This window comes from Pinus tabuliformis, chromosome 1_2 (assembly GCF_031772625.1).
Source record: "Pinus tabuliformis cultivar Carrire ecotype Pingquan chromosome 1_2, CPIR1, whole genome shotgun sequence".
In the NCBI taxonomy this organism is placed as follows: Eukaryota; Viridiplantae; Streptophyta; class Pinopsida; order Pinales; family Pinaceae; genus Pinus; species Pinus tabuliformis.
In genome coordinates this window covers 1,110,144,594-1,110,169,531 of record NC_142298.1, presented here as the reverse complement: position 1 = coordinate 1,110,169,531, position 24,938 = coordinate 1,110,144,594, and positions in this window count along the sequence as shown.

The following is a 24,938-nucleotide window of genomic DNA, read 5'->3' as shown; positions in this document are numbered from 1 at the left end:
TATTTGTGTTTACTATATACCTAACAACAACATATAATAATAAAAAATTATATATTTATATAGACAATTTTATGTTTATCATTTCGATAACTTATTTCTCCCATCTCGATGACTTTTTTCCTAATAAAATTGCCAAAATTACAATATTTTCAATAAAAAATATCAGTTTATATATATAAATATATCGACAACTTGTAAATCTAAATAAAAATACAACACACATTTCTCTTTTACATATGTAGCATGTATCAAGTTTGTATCTCATGTAAGTGATAATTGGTTGGTGAAAGAGTACCTTTACACAATCTATTTTGACATTTAATTTGTTACTTTCGATTAATTGCGTTGAAATTTATTAACAAGTTCAGGAGGGACGTGGGTACCGGCGTTTATGAACCAACAATATTGGGAACATCCGCATCATTGTATAATAAAACTTAAACTTAATGTAAGTATTATAATAAAAAAATTAAAATACTTAAAAATTAAATTAGAATAAGTATAATAAAAAAAAATTAAAAAATTAAAAATTAAATTAAATTAGTGCATAATATTAATTTCATAAATCACTGTTTAATTTTTTCTAAAAGCTACATTAATTTAATATCAACTTATTATTGCCGCTATAATATTTTTTCTTTTGCTAATGCAAGAGTCAAACCTTCTATATCATTAATAAGGTATATAATTTATAACAATCCACGAGGAGTTGTGGACCACGGATGAAAACCACAAACCTAATAGAGAACGAGCTTGAGGCAAAAGCCCCGGTCCCAAAAAAACCCAACTTCTAAACTCTTAAAACCAAAACAAAGTTGAAGCCCACATCTAAACCAAAACAATAAGCGTCCCGCCTGAAACAAATTTCCTCCCTCCAAGAAAAAGGAGCATAAACTTTTCCTGCCAACTTCCAGACATGCCACTTTAATCATCATTTTTGAGCCAGCTGACCCAATCCAATGGTAGAGAACTAATTTGCCATGTTAAGAAGCGTGATACTTACCCACCTAGACAAACAACCTGCTCGATCAATCCCAACCGTCGATTCGCACCACTTGATCTGACTGTTAGGGATCATATAGCACCAACAAATATCACTGAGCTTTAGCGTGCGATGAGGGCGGTATTTTAGCTGACCCAACCACCATGTGTAGCCTTCTGTATGGAATCACTTCAAAATCGGGAAAACCATTTCCCACTTGCGAGGCTTGCGATCGTCGGAAAACCGTTCTCAACCTGGAATATCAAGCACGGTCGAAAAACCCATGGTATTGAGGCCGTCGAGAGTGCCCTGGTTCCGATCTTCCAATAACCTGCATGTCTTCGAGGAACTAGAGCCACCCGACTGGCTGCCACATGGAATCACTGAATTAACCAGACTCTGCCTCCATGGCTCTATTCCGAAACGCGAACCTATCTTCCTCTGCTTGACCATTCCAAATCGATTTTAACCTACTCTAAGATAGCTCTTGCCAGCTCATCACAATCCTGTTCTCTGTGCTGATCACACCTTGAATGGCGAGAAGGTCCGCCAATTTATTGGCCGATCTTCGAACATGTTTAAAGCCTGACTGTACGAAGGCGCTGGAGGTGATGCTGAATCCATTGAAAGCCCCAGATCAACCTCCAGTCCCTTGAAACTTTATCCAGCTTTGTTCCACAGCTGATCCTCTTAACCGATTTGATGATTAACTCAGAATCGACTTCAACTATCACATTTTGTTGGTTATCCTGTTTCAGGAAATCTAAACATTGCTCCAAAGCCATCAATTCCACCATGTTATTGGTGACTTTCCCTAAATGATAGTAGAAGATGAAAATGACACTTCCATTCTCATCTCTTAACACTCTTCCATAACCAGTAGTGCCCGGGTTGCCTTTAGAAGCCCCATCAATGTTGAATTTCAAAAAGGCCTTAGGGGGAGGATGCCAGAAATCTTGCTCAAAATCTAGGGAGAGTACTGTCATATCCAGTTCCAGTGGAATAAGTCCTTACAAACACAACTCATTGAGAATTCTCAAATCAACAACAAAAACTGGGTTCTTAGGGATATTTCGGACAATGGTGTCGACCGTTTCCTTGAGTTGTTTTAAGATCTACTCAAAAAGGCATTTGCCATCTATCCTCCCAAAATAGGGCTAGGTTTCCTTATCTGATTTCCCAAAAGCTATTTCCTTGGACTAAGCCCAGGCTATCCCAAGCCTTATTCCATATGTGTGATCCCTTTCTGAATCCTTACATTCTTATTAGATCATTGTTTTGCAAAGTGCTGGCATATTTTTCTTTCCAGATCATATCCCACTAAGCCTCTGGGTCTTTTACCCATCGCCACCATAATTTAGCTCCTAAGACCTTGCTTAGAATCTCAGGATCATCTAATCCAAGCCCTCCATAGTTTTTAGGTTTGCAGATTTTTTCCCATGCTACCAAGGCCCATTTCTTTTTTTCTTCCCCCTTGCCCCAAAGAAAATCTCTTTTTATGGTTCTGAATTGATGCAGGACTCCTTTTGGTGTTGAGAGTGCTGATAGCATGAAGACCAGGATTGATTGTAGGACAGCCTTGGTTATTACCAACCTACCAACCAAATTTAATGATCTAAGAGTCCATTTCCTGATTTTATCTTGCATTTTGTTAATCACTGGTTTCCAGATGCTCTTGTGTAAAGGTTTCGCCATTATAGGAACTCCCAAATATTTTGAAGGGAGGATCTCCCTTTGAAAGCCCAAATTTCTAGAAATATTTCTCTGAATAGCAATGTGAGTATTAAAGAAAAATATCTTAGATTTGGATAGATTAACTTCCATACCTAAATCCATGGTAAAGTCTCTCAGGTTTTGTTTATAAGCAGGAGGTTTGTTGACCGTGGGGATACCCCACAGCATGGTATCATTAACAAATTGTTGATGTGTTAAGGCCTGACCATCCTCATAAAGTTGGATACCTTTGACTTTCCCAACTATTTTAGCATGCTTGATAGATCAACCCATCCCTTCCATCATGGGTATGAAGAGAAAGGGAGAGAGTGGATCTCCCTACCTGAGGCCTCTTGAAGGAATAAAAGTCTCTGAGGGAGATCCATTAACAAGAATAGAAAAACTAGGAGAAGTTACTAGGACCATTACCCATCTGATTGAGCTATGATCAAACCCAAAAGCGATGACAAATTTTCTGATATATGTCCACTTCAGCTTATCATAAGATTTGGCTATATCCAATTGCATGATCATTCCAACTTTCATGTTGATTGTCAGTGAGTGCACCACCTCATGAGCTTGAATTATGTTGTCGAGGATTTCACTACCTTCCACATAACTAGATTATTCAGCCGATACTAGGGTGGGAAGAAGACGTTTGAGTCTATTGGCCACAACTTTGGAAATAATCTTGTAGAAAACATTGCACAAGGCAATGGGTCTAAACCCATAAGGAGTTTGAGCCAATTCCTATTTAGGGATCAGGGAGATAAAGGTTGTATTAAGCGCCTTCAATATAGTCTTGTCCCTTGTGGAGTCTTCCACAACATTCAGAATGTCTTGTTTAACTATATTCCAGCAAGCTTTAAAGAAATCTACATTGAATCCATCCGGACCTAGTGCCTTACCATTTTTCATTTCTTTAAGGACCTCACTCACCTCCTCTTCCGACACTGGTCTGTTAAGGTTGAAATTGTCCTCTTTGGAAACCAGCTTAGGTATATGATGTGATATACCCCTGATGGATTGTTCTCTATCTGAACGTGATTCCTATGCAATACCACAAAAGTGTTGAACGAGCATTGCTTCTATTTCTTCATGAGAATTGAGAAGGTTACCTCTCTCATCCTTGATCAAAGAAATCCTATCGTGAGCTATGTTCGCCATAGTGGATCTGTGGAAAAATTTAGTGTTATTTTCTCCTTCTTTTAGCCATTGCACCCTGGATTTTTTCCTCCAAAAAATCTCCTCTTGTTTACATAAGTGCTCCCATTCTTGATGATATTTGGTTGCCTGATCACTTATACCTTTATCAAAACCCTCCATGATAAGGGTTTGGTTGAGTTCTTGCATTTTTCCCTCAACAGATTTTTTTGCTTCAAAAATATTTCCATATTCCTTCTTATTCAATTCCTTGAGCCTGAGTTTGATATGTTTGAGTCTTTTTTGAAGAAGGAACATTCTTGTGCCTTAAATATTCAATTCTTCTACCCACTAGATGGCTATGTTGTCGCTGAAATCTTGGTGGGAGAGCCATATGTTTTCAAATCTGAAAGGTCTATTCCTGGAGGTACCAATGCCTTGAATTTCTAGTTGTACCGGCCAGTGATCAGACCCTCCAAAGGGGAGGACTCTTGAAGCTATGTCCTTGTCCTTGAGCATAAGATCTTCTGAGATTATGAATCTATCTAATTTGGAGGCCACCTGAGATTCTCCTCCTCTTTTATTGTTCCAAGTAAAGGTCCCATTATTCATTACAATATCCACTAGCTTCATATTGTCTATGAAGGTTTGAAATGCACAAGAGTCTTTATTTAGAATTCTGGTACCCCCTTTTTTCTCCGACAGTGATTTGATCATATTGAAATCACCCCCCAAGATCCAAGGGATTCTTGCATGTCTTTCCCTGAGATCCTGCAGGGAATCTAGAAGCTTGAGTTTACCATCCATTCTTTGGGGGCCATATACATTCGTGACCAGGTAAATATCCTTATCTCCCACTGGTTGAATTACCACTGAAAGATAATCCCTATATTCTTCTGCATTTATAATGTCAATTTTTTGGGGGTTCCAAAGCATGAGAATGCCTCCTGCTGTATTCTCTGCTTTAACTTCCAGAAACTCAAATCTATTAAGACATTTGTTGTGATTCTCTTTTATTTTTTGAATGAAACATTTAGTTTCCCGGATGAAGATCACATCCAGTGCTGCTTGTTTCATCCTATTACTAAGTACTCTTTGTTTTCTTTTACTGCCTAGACCCCTAATATTCTAAGAAGTGAACTTCATTATTAAAGATTTGTAAAGAAGTAACTGGATAGGTCTTTCATCTTACCTGAATCTATCATTAGCTTTCCACATTCCATCAAAAGCTCGTTCTTCTTCTTCCTGCCTCTTTTCTTTCCTGGGTTTCTAGGTGCCAATCCTGGTGTGGTTTTCATAGTTTTCACACCTTCGTTTCCCTATCTTTCATTTTTCCTTTGCTTTTCCAGCCATATGGTCTGATTTTTCCATATGAACAGCTGTTGAACTCTATTGAACTCCTATGGAGGTAACAAATCCACTCCCTCCCTGGTCCCTTGTTTCAAAAATCCTTCTAGATCTAGATTCTCATTATCAAGAATCTCCTAAAATTCATGGTCTTCCATTTTCATCTCACTCCGGGTCGCTTCCTGGTCCATTTCCAGTTTTGCGTCACTCATCATTTCTTCTTCCTGTTTATTGATGTTTTGTGTTTTCTCATCATTATCTTTGTTCTCCTCCTCCACTGGACTGCCTCCCTTGGCATGATCTGCTTTCATTATCTCCTCTTCCTCTTCTACTGCTTGAAGCCTGTTTTGACTGGCCAATTGCTTTTCTATTTGAAGTGGCTTCGATCCCTTTTTGCTCCCTTTTCCTTTCTGGACCACTTTATGAAAGCTTTCAGTATCTTTCATGGTGTTGATTTTACTCTTGTTTTCTGTTTTGTTGACAGGTCAATCTCTGAATAGGTGCCCATGCTCATGGCATTTGCAACATATGAATGGAATGTGTTCATCATCCACTGTTTGCACCCATTCTTCATCAAACACTTCCAAGATTCCTCATTCGGCAGAGCTCCAGAAAGATCCATTTCCACGCATATTCTTGCAAAGGATGTGTATTTTCCTTTTTTGGTGGCCTCAGAAGCTTTGACAAACTGCCCTAACTTATTTCCTATGGAAGATAAGGATTCCAGTTGCTAATAATCCAAAGGTAGAGAGTAGAGTCTAACCCAAACTAGGACTGAGGCAAAAGTTTCTCATTTAGGGACAAAATTCATAACCCATGGTCGCATATACAGGCCGGCAACTACATAAATGTAGGGCCCTCCTTCAAATATCTTGTTCTTATCTTCAATATTTGCAAAGACTACTGTAAAGAATCCCTTTGACCCAAGATGTAGTTCTATGATTCCTTTAGGTTTCCAGTGGTATTTAATCCATGTTTGTTAAGCTTTTTTAGTGGGCCATAAGCCCATGAATTTACAAATGACTGCATATGTTTGCATGTGGTCCTGATGCGCCTGCTGAGCAGGATCATTCAAAACTACTCAGGGTGTGATTGTGGTTTTTGGCTTGCATGGTCCCTTTTATGCTTTGTCTCTTGTTCCCTGTTTCTTGTCTGCTTCCTCTCTTTCTTTAGTGTTGGTATTCTCCCAAGATTCAAAGCCCTCCTGCTCTTCCCTATTTATTTGCCTTCCATCTGAAGGAATTCTATCGTATTTTATTAGTTTTTTACCTCTGTTGGATACTGCCTGCTTGTACGAGGGAGTGGAGCTCCCTCCTTTACATCCTCCCATGGAGAGCAAACTCTGCAAGCCTGTAATCCTAGCTCAAAAATCATAGCCATCTTTTAGGTAAGAAAATCCGAAATAGATGTATATCATGTTCTTGAGGAATCGTTCATCATTATCAAGACAAGAAAAACTAATAAATCCTCTGCTATAATATTTTTTCATTTAGAAATAATTATATTAATTATCAATTTAATGTGGATGATAATCTTTTCATTTGTTGTAATTGATCGTTTAGATTGATTCTCCAAGGAATATGCTAGCAATTTGTTTAATCTTAATGTTTATCAATTGGTTATAGTTCCTTACAGAGTTTGTTAAGTCACATTGACTTCTAATAATTTTAAAAAATTATATTTGTGCCACATAGCTCATTAATTTCCTAGGGTTTCACATTATTCCAATTCTAATAAGTTCATATTCAAATTAGATGGGGAAATTAATACATAAACAAATTTTATTTAGAAAAATGGTATATTTGACAATAAGATGTGTAATTCTTTATTTTCCTCAAATAAAATTAGATTATTCCACATGGCTCTCGGCCCACCAATTTCCTAGAGATTTGAGATTACTCTAATTCTAGTAAGTTCATATTCTAATTAGATGTGGAAATTAATATAAAAGCAAATTTTATGTAGCAAAATGATCCATTTTACAATAAGATGTGTAATTATTTTTCTCTCAAGTTTAATTTGACCCATGACATTTTTATACATGGTTAATAAGGTAAATATGTACATTGCTAAGACATTCTTGATGCTACAATCATTTTTTTGTTACAATATCTTTTTTTATATATTTATAAGTAATCCGCTATATCAAACATGTTAATATTTTTAATCTAATTATACTAATATATATTATACATAAAGTGACATATTTTCTTCTAACTAAATTATTATTTTTACATGTTTTTGAATATATGAACTTATGGGTAATCTTTAACCATTGGTATTATAAATAGTGTTATTAGAATATAAATGCAACTTTTCTATTGATGTGATGTTTAGATGTTAGGAAAATAAATCTATTAATAATTTATTATTTTATAAACTTAAAATTATTAGAATTAATATATTAAATATATAGTTTTTAAAAATATTAATTATTTTTAAATTTACGAAATTCAATATAATTATTGAAAATGTTAAATATAATATATGGTGAATTGTATAGCTCATAATATTTACTTAGACCACAATAGTCCTTTCAAATCTCTTTAACCAAATACCAGCTATAGTAATTCAATATTTTTTCTAAATATATTAATGCAAGAATCATGCATAGATAGAGTTCTATTAGAATTGGGTTGTTAAGAACCATGTAGGTGGGACCTAGTGATAAGAAAATTCCTACAATAGAGAAGGGCAGTTAACATTGATTGAGTTAGGAAAGGGAAGATGCCATTTTTCTTGCACAGTCAAAGGTGCAACTTCAGATATTTGTAAAGAACTTGAGTTACTTGATACCTTAGTTTCAACCTTGGATCTAGGAAAATGACATTCGGATTAATAGTTGTATTTTTATCAAAAGGCTAGAAGCCATCCTTCATGTGAATCTCTTATCTTCACAACTAACAACTAAAATCCTCATTCTATCTAAGTGGGTTGTAGTTGGAAATTTCTAGGCCTCCAGTAAAGTGTAAAAGCTATGGATACATGAGTAGTAAAACAAAGATACCCAAAAATTAATGGACGAGTAAATGAATTGGTCTATATCGTTGGAATTTATATTCTTCTATTTTCCAGCAAGGGAAGGTAATATTTTATACTTAGATATGAGATATATTTGAAGAAATCTAGGAAACTTCTCTACCCTAATGGACCCTTACGTCCAATCCACAACAAAAATTATAATAGGCCCTAGTTTATGTTAGGTTACGTCATCACCACTTAATATTCTAGGATCGTAGCTCTCTTGGACCAATTACAAATAAATCAAATTATTTAATTGAATTTTAGAATAAATAGGGAATTTATTTTCTTACTCAAGAATAGGCATGGAGGTTCATTTTGAGAGGGCGTTTCTATAAACCACTCAAATCAATCTTCATTGGTGGAGTCACCATCAAGCTCTATATTTTGAGTGAATTCCATTCAAATTCCTATGCTTATGAAGAATCTACTAAATACTTTCCTAAAAAAGAGTAATTTCCTCCAAAGCATTAGCTAACAAACTCATAGCTAAGGAATGAACATATATTAAAGATTGTTTTAAGAAGGTAATGGATTTTTAGAAAGGAAGTGAGTCATTCCATACAAAATGCACCACAAGAAAGGCTACCTTCATCAAGAAACACAAATATATGAATTTTTCAAGAGAAGGAGGCTGAAGGGGAACGAGAAACAACTCTTAGACTTGCAAAAACTCATCCTAGTAGTGGCATTGATGAATCCACGTAGGATATATTGTCTCATGCAGAAGAAGAATATCATGATCAAGAAGACATAACGCATTCTAATATTGACATTGATCAATCCCCTTATGATTTATTGTCCCATGCACAAGAAGAACATGAGGATCAAGAAGACAAAATTGAAGAAGTATTAAGAGACTCAAATGAGGAAATAAGGACCCAAATGAACTAGAGGGGAAGAAAGGGATTTATATTGGAAAGATGAAAAGTTGGTACAATTATAGAAGTGGGTGCATGATGAGCACTCTAAATCTCTATCCTTTCCCAAAGTTTTCAAAAAGGTTTGAACTCCTTATTTTCCCACTACAAGGAGAAGGAAATGAAATTGAATTGAGAATTGATAGCTCAAATGGTATAAATGAATATCCACCTAGGATATTAGGCATCCCTTAAACATTTTCTCCTCTATTAAATAAAGTAAGTTTATATTTCTTAATTTTTACTCAATTTGTTTAAATTTATTCATATACCTAGAAAGCTAATATAAAAATTCATAATAAGAAAAATATAATTTATCTACCCAATTCTACAAAGAGTGACTACAAGCTAATAATTTTTCCAAAAATTTCCATCTATATGATCTTTTTAGCTATACAATAACCCCTTGAATCCACATTACGTAAATCACTACTAACCTCAATTATATTATTTTTATTTATATGGTTTTTTATTTGATTTTATGAAATACATGTTATTTGCAACCAGTTCATTAATATTAAATGTTCTATGGTTTTAACTTTAATAAAAAATATTAATGAAACTAATATATGAATATATTATAGTTAAGAAAGTTAACTAAAAATTAATTAACAAATATTGAATATCGTAATATATTATTAATATTCTTATATTTTTCAAATACCGCAAACATAAATAATGCAAACATTCGAAATAAGTTCTCTTTTGTGGAAACTAATTAATGCGAACCTAAGGACATTGATTTTAGCTTGCCAAATCATATAACAAATTTATGGTTCCTAGTAACCTTGTCAAGTATATGGTATGGATATACCTTCAACTATATACTTACTCGAAGATAGGATTTTCGCCTAAACCATATATATTCTTCAGTATATTGGAAGTTGTTGCAATTGATGTCAAGTTTAAGTTAATGATGTCAAGTAATGTGAAGCTGAGGGGATGGCAAGTTTGAGTCAATGATGTCAAGTAATGTGAAGCTGAGGGGGAGTAATGTGAAGCTGAGGGGGAGCTTGTTGAGGTTTTCATAAAAAAATTTATGATGTGATTGTTATCTTAGTTGTTTCTATTAATAATGTGATGAGCTTATGTTGACTTGGTTGTCGGTTGAGTATCCTATATTTGAAGGAATTTGATGTATACGTAACTTGTAAAAAAGCACATGAAATTTTCTTGGTTGGATAACCCTCTCTAAGATATTTCTAGTGACATATGGCAATTAGCCTAACTTCCAAAGGAAGAAGAAATATATTAATTTTAAGTATTTCAACACAAGTATGTTTCCCAAGCGTCAAGGTTCCATGACGCTCTCACAAGGCACAAGTTTAGGAGGGATGCATTGATGGATGACAATTGGTGGCCTGGTAGGTGTTAGTCACAATGCTCAATTTCCAAGCCGATAATGTTAAGATCATGACTTCCTATCAAGCCACTAGTTCCCTTTGCAAGTCAAGTTTCATTTACATGCAAATGAAAATAGCGACACACCTTGGCATGTTTTTCAAGGTGCCATATGTCAAAGACAAGTGGCAGGTTAATGACATTATTTAATGTGATGATGACACATGTAACCATGACCCGACAAGGTGACATGGTATAGACAAGTGGTAGGATGACAGGTGGCACTCTATGTCCATAACACATGGTAGGTGGATTTGACATTTCTAGAAGCTGAAGTGGCCCTTTTCTTAGTGACAGATGACAGCGATGTAAGTAGGTGCACATACGGTATGCTCTCATTGGTTATGGTAGATGACATGTATGACATGTGGTGATTAAGGTGGCATGTAGGCCCCACACTAGGCTACTGTGGCACTGAGCAATCAGATCATTAGTCAACATTATAACTCAATTAAGAGTGGAAAATCATGGGAAACACATAATATTAGGTGGTGAGTGGTGGAAAATAAGAGAAAATGGGTTCCCATAATGTTGTCATTGTAATAAACACCCTCCATAAACTTGCCCACATCCTCCTTTTGATCTTATGATATTTCGTTTCAAGTTGCTCATAGTCACTTCATGGTTGGTTGATGCTTTTCTAAAGAATATAAGTGTTGAACCCACTTGCTCACACATGCTTACCCTTTGATTCATTCATAAGAACACCCATTTCTAGCAAGCATAATAGTAATTTTCTACCCTTCAAGACAAACATTTCGTAGTGTTATAAAAAATTTCTAGCACAATCCAGCACAGTGGGCTCATCCATTAGTATCTGTGAAGCTCAACTACATAATCCCTACCTCCTCATCCTTGAGCACTACACATTGTGCATCCTCAGTTAACAAGACCATCAGCCTTGTCTCCTAGAAATTCCCACTGTGTAGAACTATGAAGACCCTCTCCTTATTTAACATTTCCCTGTTTTAGTGGACAACATGGTCATCCCTTAGTCACTTTTGACCTCAAATACAGAATTCATATTGTCTCCCTCTCAAAAATATTGCCCATTTCCTCATCATAGTTACTATATTGTATAAGAAAACGCATATAGAATAGTTGATTATGGGATTGATGTTGTCTTTTCATGAGTGTATTAATTTGTGGATGATATCATTGTACTATGGCAAGATGATGCCAAATGGTTAGCAATAAGAACTCATAAGTAGGATACTTTCCGATATGAGACACATAGGTGTTATCATCCAAGAATAAAGCAGTCTTGTACCAATACAAAGAAATGGTAGTTCATGCTTACCTGGAAGGTTCGAACACTCATTTAGACCCTCTCGAGGGTGAATATGAATTACAAGAAAAGATCAATCATGAAGAGTTGAAGGAAAGAATTGTTATATGAATAATTCACTTCCATGGACAAAACTTAACTCCCTAGATCTAGTGGTCTGATCTAGCCCAACATAGGACAAAAGATATATGTTTACCTTAGAAAGATTAGAATACATAAAAGAGACTTGCCTAGAATTTGTAGTATGTTCTCATATTCTCTTTGCTTGTAAGCTACAACTCCAGCTCCACATGCTACAAATGGAACCTACAATAATGACTAAAGTAGGTAAAGGAACTACAATACCCACATAGCATAATCCAATGTCTCTAATCAATGAGTCAACATAAAATTAAAATACATAAGCATCAACATGAAACAAGTATAGGAAAACATAGTGTGTTTTTCATTATTAAATAAAGTAGAGATTTACTACCATATATTGAAGATGACTTTGTAGATGTCTCTCCAATTGTCTTGTCCTTCCTTGCCACAAAGACAACCTCCAAAGTCAACCATAATGAAAAAATTCATGATGATTCCTTAAGCTCAAAGTAGCAACATGAGGGCGCTAGTAATCTCCAAAAGCTAACCCAGACTCTATGAGAGGTAGTAAATTTAAAAGGTGAGAGTCATAGTTTAGTATTTACTAATCTAGGCTTCAAATCGACATACGAGGGAGGTTAATCTCTAGGGGTAGGAGATGATACCACTCTAGTGGGATCATATCATAATTCAAGACATCTATCCATGTTAAATGGTTAAAACCACCTTAGAAGCTTCTGGAAGGAGAAGATTCAATATTTTTTTTAATTTTGTAGAAATTTTAGAATGATCACACTTGCAGAGTAGAGCAATGTGTATTGGGAAATGCAAGTTCTTAGTAATGCAACATGCAACCATCACAGGTGGACTTAAGAGCAGAGTGTATTGGTACCAAAACATGGTTTTTTAGTTGACTAACCCAGAAACTCGGGCTTTTTAGAGAGGTGATGCTTAGGGATTTGTAAGGGGATAAGGAGAAAGTGTTAAAGATGTTGATTGATACAATTTTTTAACCCATTTGATTGGATGTGACAAAATGAATTGTAACAACAAAAAAGAAAAAAGGTTGGCCTCTATCTACTATGAAGTCTTATGTTATTAACACCATGTCATGGCTTGTCAAAAGTCATATGTGTAAATGTATTTTGCCACTTATTTTGTCTAATGAAATTATGTAATTTCCGAAAAAATGAGAAAATGTGAAATGTGTGGAAGCCCAAGTGTCTAACATGGAATGTGAAAAGTCACAAGAAATTTCTAAAGTCGTGTAGAAGTTCAAAGGTCACGTACAAATTCAAAAAGTCACATGCGCTTTGAAGATTCATGAGGAAAGGTCAATAGTCACAATGCAAGAGGAGAGTCACCTCATTTGATATATATATATACCATATATCTCAAGTAGAAGAAATTTTGAACTTGGCTTCTCTTGCTTTGCATAGGAGAAAAGATATTTCTTTGGAGGAGCAAGTAGTGAATTAATGTTCCACTATTAGGGTTATTGTTGCATTGTTGTAAACATGTATCTTAGGAATTTCACTTAATATATGAATCTCTTAGAGCTAACAAATTTTCATACATATGTCATGAATGACTTTGAAACTATTCTTTCATTGTTTGCGATGTATGTTTATGTTAAAACATACTAATGACAATGAGTTATTTCATTGGATTTGGTATGCATCTTGTTGAATGTGCATTGTTAATTTTTTTTATGACCATTGTTATCATGTGAAATACTTTGTAGGTTAATCAATGATTCTTTCCGCACTCTTCTATGTATTTTCTAGGGTATTAGTGTTCATTTTCTTATAGAGGCTTACTCTCTCTTTTCACTTTCATGAAAGTACATTATATACATTACAATTGTATTCCTCACAATGTCAACTTTGTTGCTTGTTTCAAGTATTATTTGTATAATATCTTATGTTGATAATGAAAACTAAGGAAAATCCCTAAGTATAATGGTGGTTGGGCCTTTTATCTAGATGGGGATCCTACTTTTAATGGAGTGAGGTCTAGTTGGGACATGAATCAGCCTGGGCGATGAGTGGAAAGCATAAAAATGTAAGGTTCTAACCTGATACATATTATGTTCCATGCATGTGCCTTAGAGCCTATTAGCCATCGAGCCTTAATCACGAAGCACGATTCATTGAAACCAATAATTTAATGCTCTTGTTTGTGGATCATGGTAATGTTTAGTAGGGAGTTAACCATATGGAGTTATGAATGATAAATAAAGAGTGTGGGATGACAAATTTTAATTAGAAAAGAAAGCTTGAATAAAATTTTTTGGCAGGGAAAATTAAACGGTAGAGCATATAAAATGGGACAAAACGACATGAGATGTATGGTTCCCATGAAAAATAAATGGTAGTAGCTATAGTTGACATAGAGAAATACAAGAGTACAATTTGAATGAGGTGGAACTAAACTGGAGAGACTGTAAGGAAAGTAGTTTGAAGACATAATCGTAATGAGGTGTTGTTGTATGTGTTGTTTATGTAGGCCGGCTAAGCTTTAGAGATTTTGTGAGATTCAAGATTACACATATAACATCAGTGATTTGATTTTGGAGAAGGGAAATTGAATTCTAAGTGGATTTGAGAAGAAGAAGGTGTGATTTTGGGAAGAACCTAATTAGATTAGATAATCAAAGAAATAAAGGTGGTTGTAAAGAAAATATGAGTGGACCTAAGATGCAAATAATTGATTCAACAACATTTTATATAAAGAGACAATGCATTAGAGTATGAAAGTTTACCAAAGAGGGATTTGATAGGTTAAGCAAGTAGGTGTTTCAAAATTAGGGGGACTAGAGTCTCCTTAAGGCCAGTTCTTGTAATGATTATGGAGTTGGTGCTTCCAATAAGTCAGTGGTTGCAAATAAAAGGGTTTTGAAGCCTGATGTAGGTTGGTCGCTACCTAATCTGATGCATTTCAAGTTGGAGGTAACATTTATATCATATAAAAATGGATTTTTTGTTTTTCTCCGATATGGGTTTCCATGTAAACATCTTGTGTTAAATATTTAAGTGGTTGGTGCATTTTTATCTTTTATATTATTGCTAAATTTATTAAATTGGCTAAATAATTGTTAAAAATTTTAAAATATTGATTGCCCCCCTCTACACATTTTCATAGTTTTCAACAATTGGTATCAAACTAGTTCCTTTAGCAATAGTCTAACAATTGGAAGGAAGATCTAAAACATCGACAACGAGGATGTATATTTCACCAACAAGGCTCCTATATTAATAGGAACGAATTATGCATGTTGGAAAGTAAGGATGAGAATTTACATAATGTATCTTGTTACAGATGCTTGGGATACAATGGAAAATTACTATAACAATCCAGGTGTATTGCTTGACAAAGACTATAAGCTTTAGTTCACTTACAATGCTAAAACAATGAAGGAAATCCTATCTAGTTTTTCTAAATCTCAATTGGTTAAAGTCATGCATTACACAACATCCAAATAAATTTGGGATAAGTTGAGGAGATGTTACAAGAGAAATCGTAAGGTAAAGAAAACTAAACTAATAAGTCTATAGAATGCAATTTCAATCCTTGAAAATGAATGAGGACAAGAACATGGTCATATTTTTTCTTAGTATGGATAAGATAGTTAACACCATAAGAGGACTTGATGAACCTATAGGTGATACCTTTCTGATTGAAAAGGTGATGAGATTCCTTTTTGTAGAATTAGGAAATAAACTGACCTAGAGACAATGTCTCGCTTTGCTAACAACAACTATGGACCTCTTTTGCACAGATTCTACAAAATGGGGAGGTTTTTAAACCCTCAATGAGTAAGGTTGACATGACACCGTTGAATCATGAACCATGTCATTTATTATGTTTTTATTATAAGAAATATGAAAAAAATATGTATGCATTTTTAATTAATCAATTTAATTAAAAAGGAAGAAAAGTGTAACTATTTTATAAATTAATTCAACTATGAATATTTTAATTAAAAAGGAAAAAAGAATTTAACTATAGAAATAAATCTCAACCATAAAATTATAGAATATTTGATGTAAGTTAAGTTATTCAGCAAAGAGGACCGGCTCACTACCCTTCATGGAGATTTGTCCCTTCAATTTTTATTTAAAAATAATAAAATATTATTAGAAAATAGTAATAAGAAATATTTCAATTCTCTTTAATTTTACATTTAATTTTACATCAAATTTATATAAATAGATATAGTAAATAATGATAAAAAATAAAAGTAAAAATTATTATTATTACTTTTCACTACAAATGTGTAATTCTTGCATTACTAACGCATGGCATATTGATATTACAATTTAGCTTTGCCAAGGAGATGTGTACTTCATTTTGTGTTCAGGTGATATCCATATTTAAAAGACTATATATATATATATATATATATATATATATATATATTGAAGGGGAAATTAAAAGATTTCTTATATTTTCACTTTCCATTGTGACTAGATGTTTAGTTTATAAAATTTTTAATATAAAGTTGATATGTAGTTTTTAAAAATATTAGTGAGAAATAAATTTTAATGTAGATTATTAACGAAATATTTGAGTGTTCTTAAAATATTTTAGTATATACTTATAATTCATGATATGGTGGGGCATTTAAAATTCCTTCACTGCTAAATATGGCGGTAAGATATAACATTTAAAAAAATCAATAATAATAATAAAATAGTCTATGCAAATATTATTTTATTTATAAAGAGAGTGTGTTTAAGGTGAGATTGTATATATTATAAAAAGTAAATGTAATATCCCTCTACTATGTAATCTTGTTTTTTTTTTAGTTATCTATGATAGTAAGAATGGTAGAAAAAAATTGAAGACACTTTGAAAAAAGTGTTGTAAATAAGTATTTTCATTATTAATAAAAAAAATGAATGAAACTTAAGTACTTGGAAGAAACACTCGAGAATGAGATTGTTTGCCAAAACAAGGAAAAATTCCCTAAAGTTTCATTGGTAAATGAGATTGGATAAATCCTTCGTGATAATTATTCTACGAAAATTCGACATAAGATTAAGGGATGGGAGAGAAAAATCCCTTAGAAGTGATTAGCTAAAGAAAGATGCTAAGTTGGTTGCACTTAAAGCACTACGGGAGAAAAATGATGGCTTTTAAGGAAAAACCCTAGGCAATTGGGCAATAAAGCCCACAAAAGTGGGACGTTGCTAAAAAGAAACAATCGTGAAGAAGGGTATAAACTACCTATGTAAGGCATAAATGGGGGTTGTTGATTCTTTGACAAAAGTAATCTTGGCTTGGGGGGACTGGAGGACAGTTCAGTTGGGTGGTCAGTGTCTTGCTCTATTACAGGTTTTGTATTGAAAACCACTATGGCTATCTAGTAAGAGCTATGAAATTTTATAAATTCATTATAATGCAGATGTATTTGTAATTAAGTATGAGTGACTGAGTTTTTGTGACTAGTTAGCAATATGGTCGAATAGAATAGTGTTATCGATAGAGAAAGATAAATGATTTAATTTCTTGTGTTGAATAGGAAATGGTTCCTTATTGTAAATAAAATTTTGCAAATGTAATAATATAGGATGGGTTACTGGTTAAAATTAATTGCTCAAGTAATGGTTATTCTGAAGGGACTATCTACTGTTAGACGAGGAGTAACTTCTATAATATGTGCAACCGTTAGGGAATAGCTAAAGATTGAAAAATAGATTTTTTATGTAATTATTAATTCAAAAATTTACAATTTTATTCATAAAGCATGAATATGGGTGATTCTAGCTTCTTAAATTTAGTAAGTGTACCTGGGCGCATATGCTAGAGTCCAATTATCATTTTTAAAATTAAAAGAGGTGGTGCACATAATATATTTAACTTTCCATGATGATAGTGACATTAATAAGCTACGGTAAATTATTACAATAGAAACATAGATGCATAACAACATGAGATAGTTTAGATTAGCTTGGAATTGGTAGGAGCAAGTTATAGTTGGCAATTTCTCTGACTAGTATGAAAACAAAAATACATAGAGAAAAAAATTATTTTTCCCATAACTTGAAAACCATGCATCCATTTAAAAACATGTTTAATGGGGAGATGCATATGGATGATGGTAACATTCCCAACCAATTTCACAAATTTCCAGTGCATCGTTTCCAATATATCAACCTCCATCACCTTCAACCATGTTTCATTTTTCTCGAGTTCCGTGAATCCATTGACAAATTTCTTTTTTTGGGAGTTGTATAATAATTATGGAAACATGCTTAGAAAGTTTCAGGTGAATCCATTCTACCGTTTTGGAGATATGGAGAAAACAAGTCTGCTATAAGAGGTTGTCCTAAATTACTATAGGACTTTCCTGTAGTACAACAGGAAGTTCTGAAAATCTATAGGAAAGACAGTCAAATGGAAAAACTATTATGCAGGCCTATTTCTGGAAAGGAGAAAGGGACATTAACTTCAACACATCTCAGCCAACACCCATCATGACCATGTCACTCTATGAACACACCTTCCACTCATTCCAATGCCTATTTACCCTTCAACAAAGAAATGACACAAACTTAAAAAAAAATGGCAACTACAATAGCCTACTTCAAACTAACAACATGCCCTAGGCCTAAGATTCATCACCATGATTGAATGTGGAGAATCATAACTACAGGAAAAATGAAACTCCTCCAGAGCATAGCAGCAATAAGGAAGCCATCACTTGCACATCAACAAGAAGACAACCCTTCAACAAAATAAGTTCAACAAAAAATAAAAATGCAGTCAAGAAGATGTACCTGAGTCATGAGAAGCACAACAACATCAAGTCAGGAGCAACATGCATGTATATCCAACAACCATCAGGTAGGTACATGTATGAAATATTCTTGACCTATTCTCTTGAGCATATTATAGTTAGAAAGTTGTTGTCAATGCATGAGGGATGAAGTTTTATAAACTAAGGATGGGTTAGTAGTCTCAGCCACCTTCAACTTGTTAATTTCAGCTTACTCGTTCACTCCTGCAATGTTGAAAAGTCAAATTATGAAGGGTGATGATTTCAACGAATGAGGAAAACAGTCAAAAGAAGAATTTTTTGTAAAGAGAAAGTCACCATAGCACTCCAAGCCCTCCATCCACTTCATATTCACTCTCTATCCATCTTTCATTTATCCCATTTCATAATTTCAAGAACAAACCCTATCTCACCCTGAAAATTTCTTGAAAAAGCAAACAGAGCATCCTCTCCATTTTCACAAACCTACATCATTTCTCATCACTCCCATACAATTATAAGTCTCTGAAGGAAGAAGGAGTGACTATTACAGGGAGGCAGAATGTTGCTATAAGAAGGAAGAATGAAAAAATTGTGCTAAAACCCAAAATGATAGTGCCTAAGAGAGACCTAATAAAAATAGAAAACTCCAAGGCCATTACACGACCATCTAGGCCGCAAGAGAGAAGAAGAAGGAAACAAAAGGAAATGAGACAGCCACCATCAAAACAGAACTCAAACTGCATTGATGAAAATAGATGTTACAAGAGGTCACTAATCTCTTTCTAGATTTTTTCCAAGGTCTAAAAGATGTAATAGAAATGAGATAAAGGCATGGGAGTCAGGTTGAGGGCCCGCCCTAGGCTCAAACTATCATTTATGCTCAAAAATGGTTTCATGTAGCTTTAACAGGGCTTCCTATAGTTTTGACAGGAATTACTACATGATGTCCTAGTTCTCATCTAAAGACATTTTGAAGGTTTTATATGTTTCCAAATGGTGGAACAAGGTAGCAGAAAGTTGATAAGAATGTGCTAGAACTTGCCAAACTGAAAAATATTAAAGAACCATCGTGAATAAGGGAAGAAGACAAACTAATGGTCTCAAGAAAAAAGGATTGTTCTTTGCACAAATATGTTTTTGGGTTTGTCCTTGCAGAAATTATAGCCAATATTATTAATGCACAAGAGAGAGGCCACCAGGGCCATGAATGAGGCACAATGAGGTCATTAAGTTGCTCAGAGGGTGAGCAACAATTTCAGCAGGGGGTATTATGGGCCTCTAAATTAGACATAAGTTATGGCCCATGCCTTTAAATTAAACATAAATTAATGCCTTTTATCATAATTTGGCACATCAAACCTATCTTTTTGCATTAGATAATGTATTTTCAACTTTAGTATATTCATTACGAAGGTTTATGAATAATTGCATATTTGTGCCTAATATTATTTATTTTTGTGGAATATTATGAGAATATTGGGTAGACTATGAAGATTTGGAGAATGAGATAATTTAGGGACTTGCTCCATACTATAGGAGGATCACTATTGAATAATGAATCAACAAGATATTATGGAATTATGGCACAGATTACGGAACTCCAATGATTGAGAAAATCTAGGAATGTAATCCGTGCCATTTAATGCAAATACCTAGTATTAGGACCCAGATCCACTAATGAAGGGATTTTGGTGGGGAAAGCTTACTCCATTCATGGGGAATGATTTCCAATCATCTTGTATAAGTACCAAGTTAAATTTTCCTCTATGGGTCGATTTTCGTTAGTGTTCTTGTCGAGAGAACTCGTATTTTTGTAGCTCCATTGTATTTTCTTGTAGGGATGTAATTGTATTGATGAAAATAATAAAGATTGGTGTCATGTTCAGCTTCTAAATCTTGTTCTTCTCCATAGGTCTGCAATTTTCCTTGGGCTTCTCCATACCAGAAGCCTCAGAGCCCTTCATATCATTTTCTTTCATTCTTTTCACTTCTTATTCGGATGCATCTGTTGTTTTTATTTCTTTATTTTTCTGCATTTAATATTAATGATTTCTTGTTGTAAGATTGGCTTAAATGGTTGATGTAAGTTATTTTGTAGGATTAAAAGCATCATTTCATCCTTGGAAAATATTTTTAAGATCATAGTAACCATTGAGCTACTTGGATTAGTCTTCTTAGTCCAAAATTAAGATTTCTGGAACTCCTTTGTGGAAACTAGTAGTGAATTTATGCTATTTTTTAGAGCATGCTAACGAGATTTAATCAAGTTGATTCCACTCATATTAGATCACAAAAACATTCTATTTAATAACAAAATTTACCCCATTTCATTTTCACTTTATTAGGTTAGGCATTTGATGGCTTTACTAGCTCACTAGTTCTCAAATTTCTAATTTTTAGTCGAGTACTTTTCTGCTATTTTTTAGCATGGGTTAACCGAGGTATTTTTGAGTGATTCCACTTGGAACAGAGACCTAAGGCATCCTAGTCAATAAAAACATTTTTTCCATCCAATTTGGATTTGGTTTGCTTAGTCATTTGATGAATTTTAATTTCGTATAGTAAATCTGTAACATCATGTAGTAAAATAGGGGATCCTGTAGAAGCACCAGTACTAACTAGTACATCCTGTAGGAAATCTTGTAGCGGCCTATTTTGAGCCCAAATTAAGAAAAATCGTCATTGAGGTTGGGATTAGGCCTCTATTTGACCTCCATGCCATCAAGACTATTTTAACTTTCTTCTTCCATACCTGTCTCCCCTGCCAAATAACAAGTGACGATTAGCATTTCCATTTATAAAAGAGAAAGATTAAAAAAACAATTCTTTTATATTCACACATGCACATAGAAGTTAATACTCACTAGATTAGAATCCATGTTTTGTTAGTTTAGATCATCACATGTGATAAATATAGTTAAGTTAGGTTTCTTTTACATTTAGTTCATGATCTTTATGCAATTAGAATATGTTTCTTTCTTTGTACTTTATTTCTTGCAATAGGTTAAAGTTTCCATTTCGAGCATTTCGTTTTTGGTAATTAGTTTAGGATTTGGTTTCAGTACATGCGCTCCATTAAATCATGACATCAAAAGAAGGACACATTGGATGATGCACATATAGTGCCAATATCTGTTAAGTTTTTAGGAACCTCGGGTTGATAATTAAAGTTGATAGCCTTGGGAGTTGCTGCATTTTTGTTGCAATACTGAGGTTCATCAATTGCGGGTTAACATTCTTTGTATTCAATATTTCTAAAAGTTCTTGGGACTTATGCTTGCCCTTAATGCTTGCAATTTTTTCTTTTATTGCTTCTTCTTAGATGTCAATATCAGCACACTTAAAATCAATGTTAGATTTATATGAAAGATCATAAAAATAACCATTGCCATCATGTTATTTCAAGAGATATTTGGTTCCTTCATATTTCTTTGTTGACATAGTCGGTTGATACATGTCTTTAGCCTCTTTAATCAACTTATTTTCTCCAAACATGTTGTCCTGCATTTGATTTGTGTATAGAGGTAGGCAACTATTCTCACCAAACAATAACTCATCAATAAAATACTTTTTCTTGCATGAGAGTGAATCACTCTTCATGGGATACATAATTCTCATCAAATTTCACTTCATAAGTCTCTGTATCATAGGGAGTTTCATCACTATCACATGATACTATATTGTCAACTACAGACATACTTTCAGTCTTGATCCCATTTATGATGCTTTCAACACAATCACCATTTTTAACAACACCACTTTCATCATCTTCAACTTTCTCACTCTCCTCCATACTGTACTTCATTTCAAGAAAATACCAAAATATTTTTGCATTATGTATTTAACCAAATTCATGCAAAATACTAGACAAAATGTAATGCTAATGCACTTCTACACATATCATTAAAACTCATAGAAGTTTCTTGGACAAATTTCCATAAATCTACTCAACCAAGCAATCCTTCCATTTTAATTTTCCCAAATCTTAAGATGTTTACCTGAGAAGATAGGCATAGCTGACATTAATCACTTCAATATTGCATCAATGTCTTCAAATTCTTCAAGCTAGTTCAGATTTTTATCTAGTATTTCATATTCCCCTTTGCTATTTAATTCTATCTCTTAATATTTTTGAGTTCTCTTTGGAACTCTTTGACTCTCTTTTTCTGACCCATCACTCTTTATGAGCATTCTCAATAGCCAACTAAGGATATCCCAATAGATAACGCCTTAATATTGTCACTTTATCCCGTGAGATATTCATGGTACACAAATCCATTTTATATATTTTCCATTGAAAGGAATAAGGCAAATATTTCCCCATATACAAAAACAACTTTTTAATAAACCCACTAAAAAAATAAAACACTCAAAAGTCTCCAAAATATTGTGATGCAAGGTGTTTTCACAACTTCAATGAAATTGTGTAAATGTATTCAATTCTTTCCTTTATTTGAATCAACCCTCCCTTTTTGTTTCATGCAACACTATTAAAATAACCCAACAAAAAAATGCAAATAACACAACACAACCAAAGTTTTTGAATTTAGAACCAAACACGTAATTAGCTTGGCTCCTTTAACATTCATGCCATTGCACTTCTCGATTTCACACGACACTTTGGAACAATGTTTTACAACAGAACGTTCAGCTTCAAGTTTGTCGCTTCTCCTCACAGATTATGCTTTTCGGTTCTCTAGTGTTCACAGACGCTCCACATATGTAGGGCTCACATATCTTAGGAAAATATCTCATACATGTGTCTAGGAACATGCTTAGCGAACGACGAACACAACAACTACAATGTTTTCTGTATATAATCACCTGCACGCAGCGCTCACACTTTCTCATCATCCATGTCCTTTGTCAAAGCTTGGCTTCCTACGTCAATGCTCTCCGCACCAGTGTAAATCCCTACAACAGTGCTGGAAAACAAAAAGAAAACAACGCTTGAATGAGTTTACCTTACACGATGGTCTCGATCATACAACAACGTCCTCATCAGAGTGGACTGAATGCCTTAATCAGACACCAAACACAGGATAATGCACTTGAAGAATAATGCATCAAACAAACAAACAATCCAACTTTCAAATCTCAGGCGGGTTTCATGCTACTCCTTACTACTCAACCTCTACTTTATATAGAGCGTCACATCTCCACAACGCTACAACCCTTGGCATCCTCCAAAAAACCTTTACATAATGATCATGCCCCCAACTTACTGCAATAAACTCACCGCTCACTAGATAAAAAAATGCTCTATAATGTATAGGTTGCCAAGCCACTTTCACATGCTCTTAATAACAATGCTCTGTCCCAAAAACAGGTTCATGAACAACTCATACTCTCTTCCATGAGCATGCACAATAACTCTCCTCCACACGAACAAGGCAGATAGTCAATCAACAGTTCTCTTGTTCTCAAATTTCCACCTTCGCCTAAACCAGCTAACACAACTCTCATACAGAGTGTTAGACTCTTTCAAATCTCTTCATATAATGCGAAAACCGCAATAGGGACATTTCACTAACAAATTCTCCTTGCCATCACACATCTCAAGCGCCACCACTTCTCATCAAAAAAACAAACCATTCAACACAAAAACATCTGTGGGAAACAAAGAACTTCAGGCTCTGCAAGCCTACACATCAGTCTTGCTCCTCATCTCATCCACGCCTCTTCAAGCTAGACTGGATCCTCACACGGTGGTCGTGTCAATGCTCCACCACTTCAACTATGTCTGCACGGCTTCCACAGGCTCGAAACTCCATGCCAGTAAAGCCACTCTAGCTCTAGTGTCCAGCCTTCACGCAACAATACATTGTAACTACAACTACAATGACTTGCAAAAAACATACGCCAACACTTCTATTCACACCATCTATCTGACCTGCACTCCACAATAATCTTCACAACACATAGTAAATCTCCTCCAAGCACAAACCAGCCTTGACCTGTGAAACTAAGCCAAAAACCTTATCTCTGATACCATACCAGAAAACATAGATAACAACATAAAATACCACTTTACATTGACACAAATGGGTTTTTATACATCGTCATGAATCACCTCGATTCTGGTTGTTGGTGACAATGGCTTCTTCGAGACTTTATTTGAAGTCTCTAGAAGCGTCAATACAGCCTCCTTAATGATGGAGAAGACTTCCTACAAAACACGTTTAATGCACATGACAATTGCAATTAATGTTTTCAAACAAGGACTCCTACGAGAGGGTTCCTAGAGGTGAAGGAATCTTTTGGCCAAAGAGA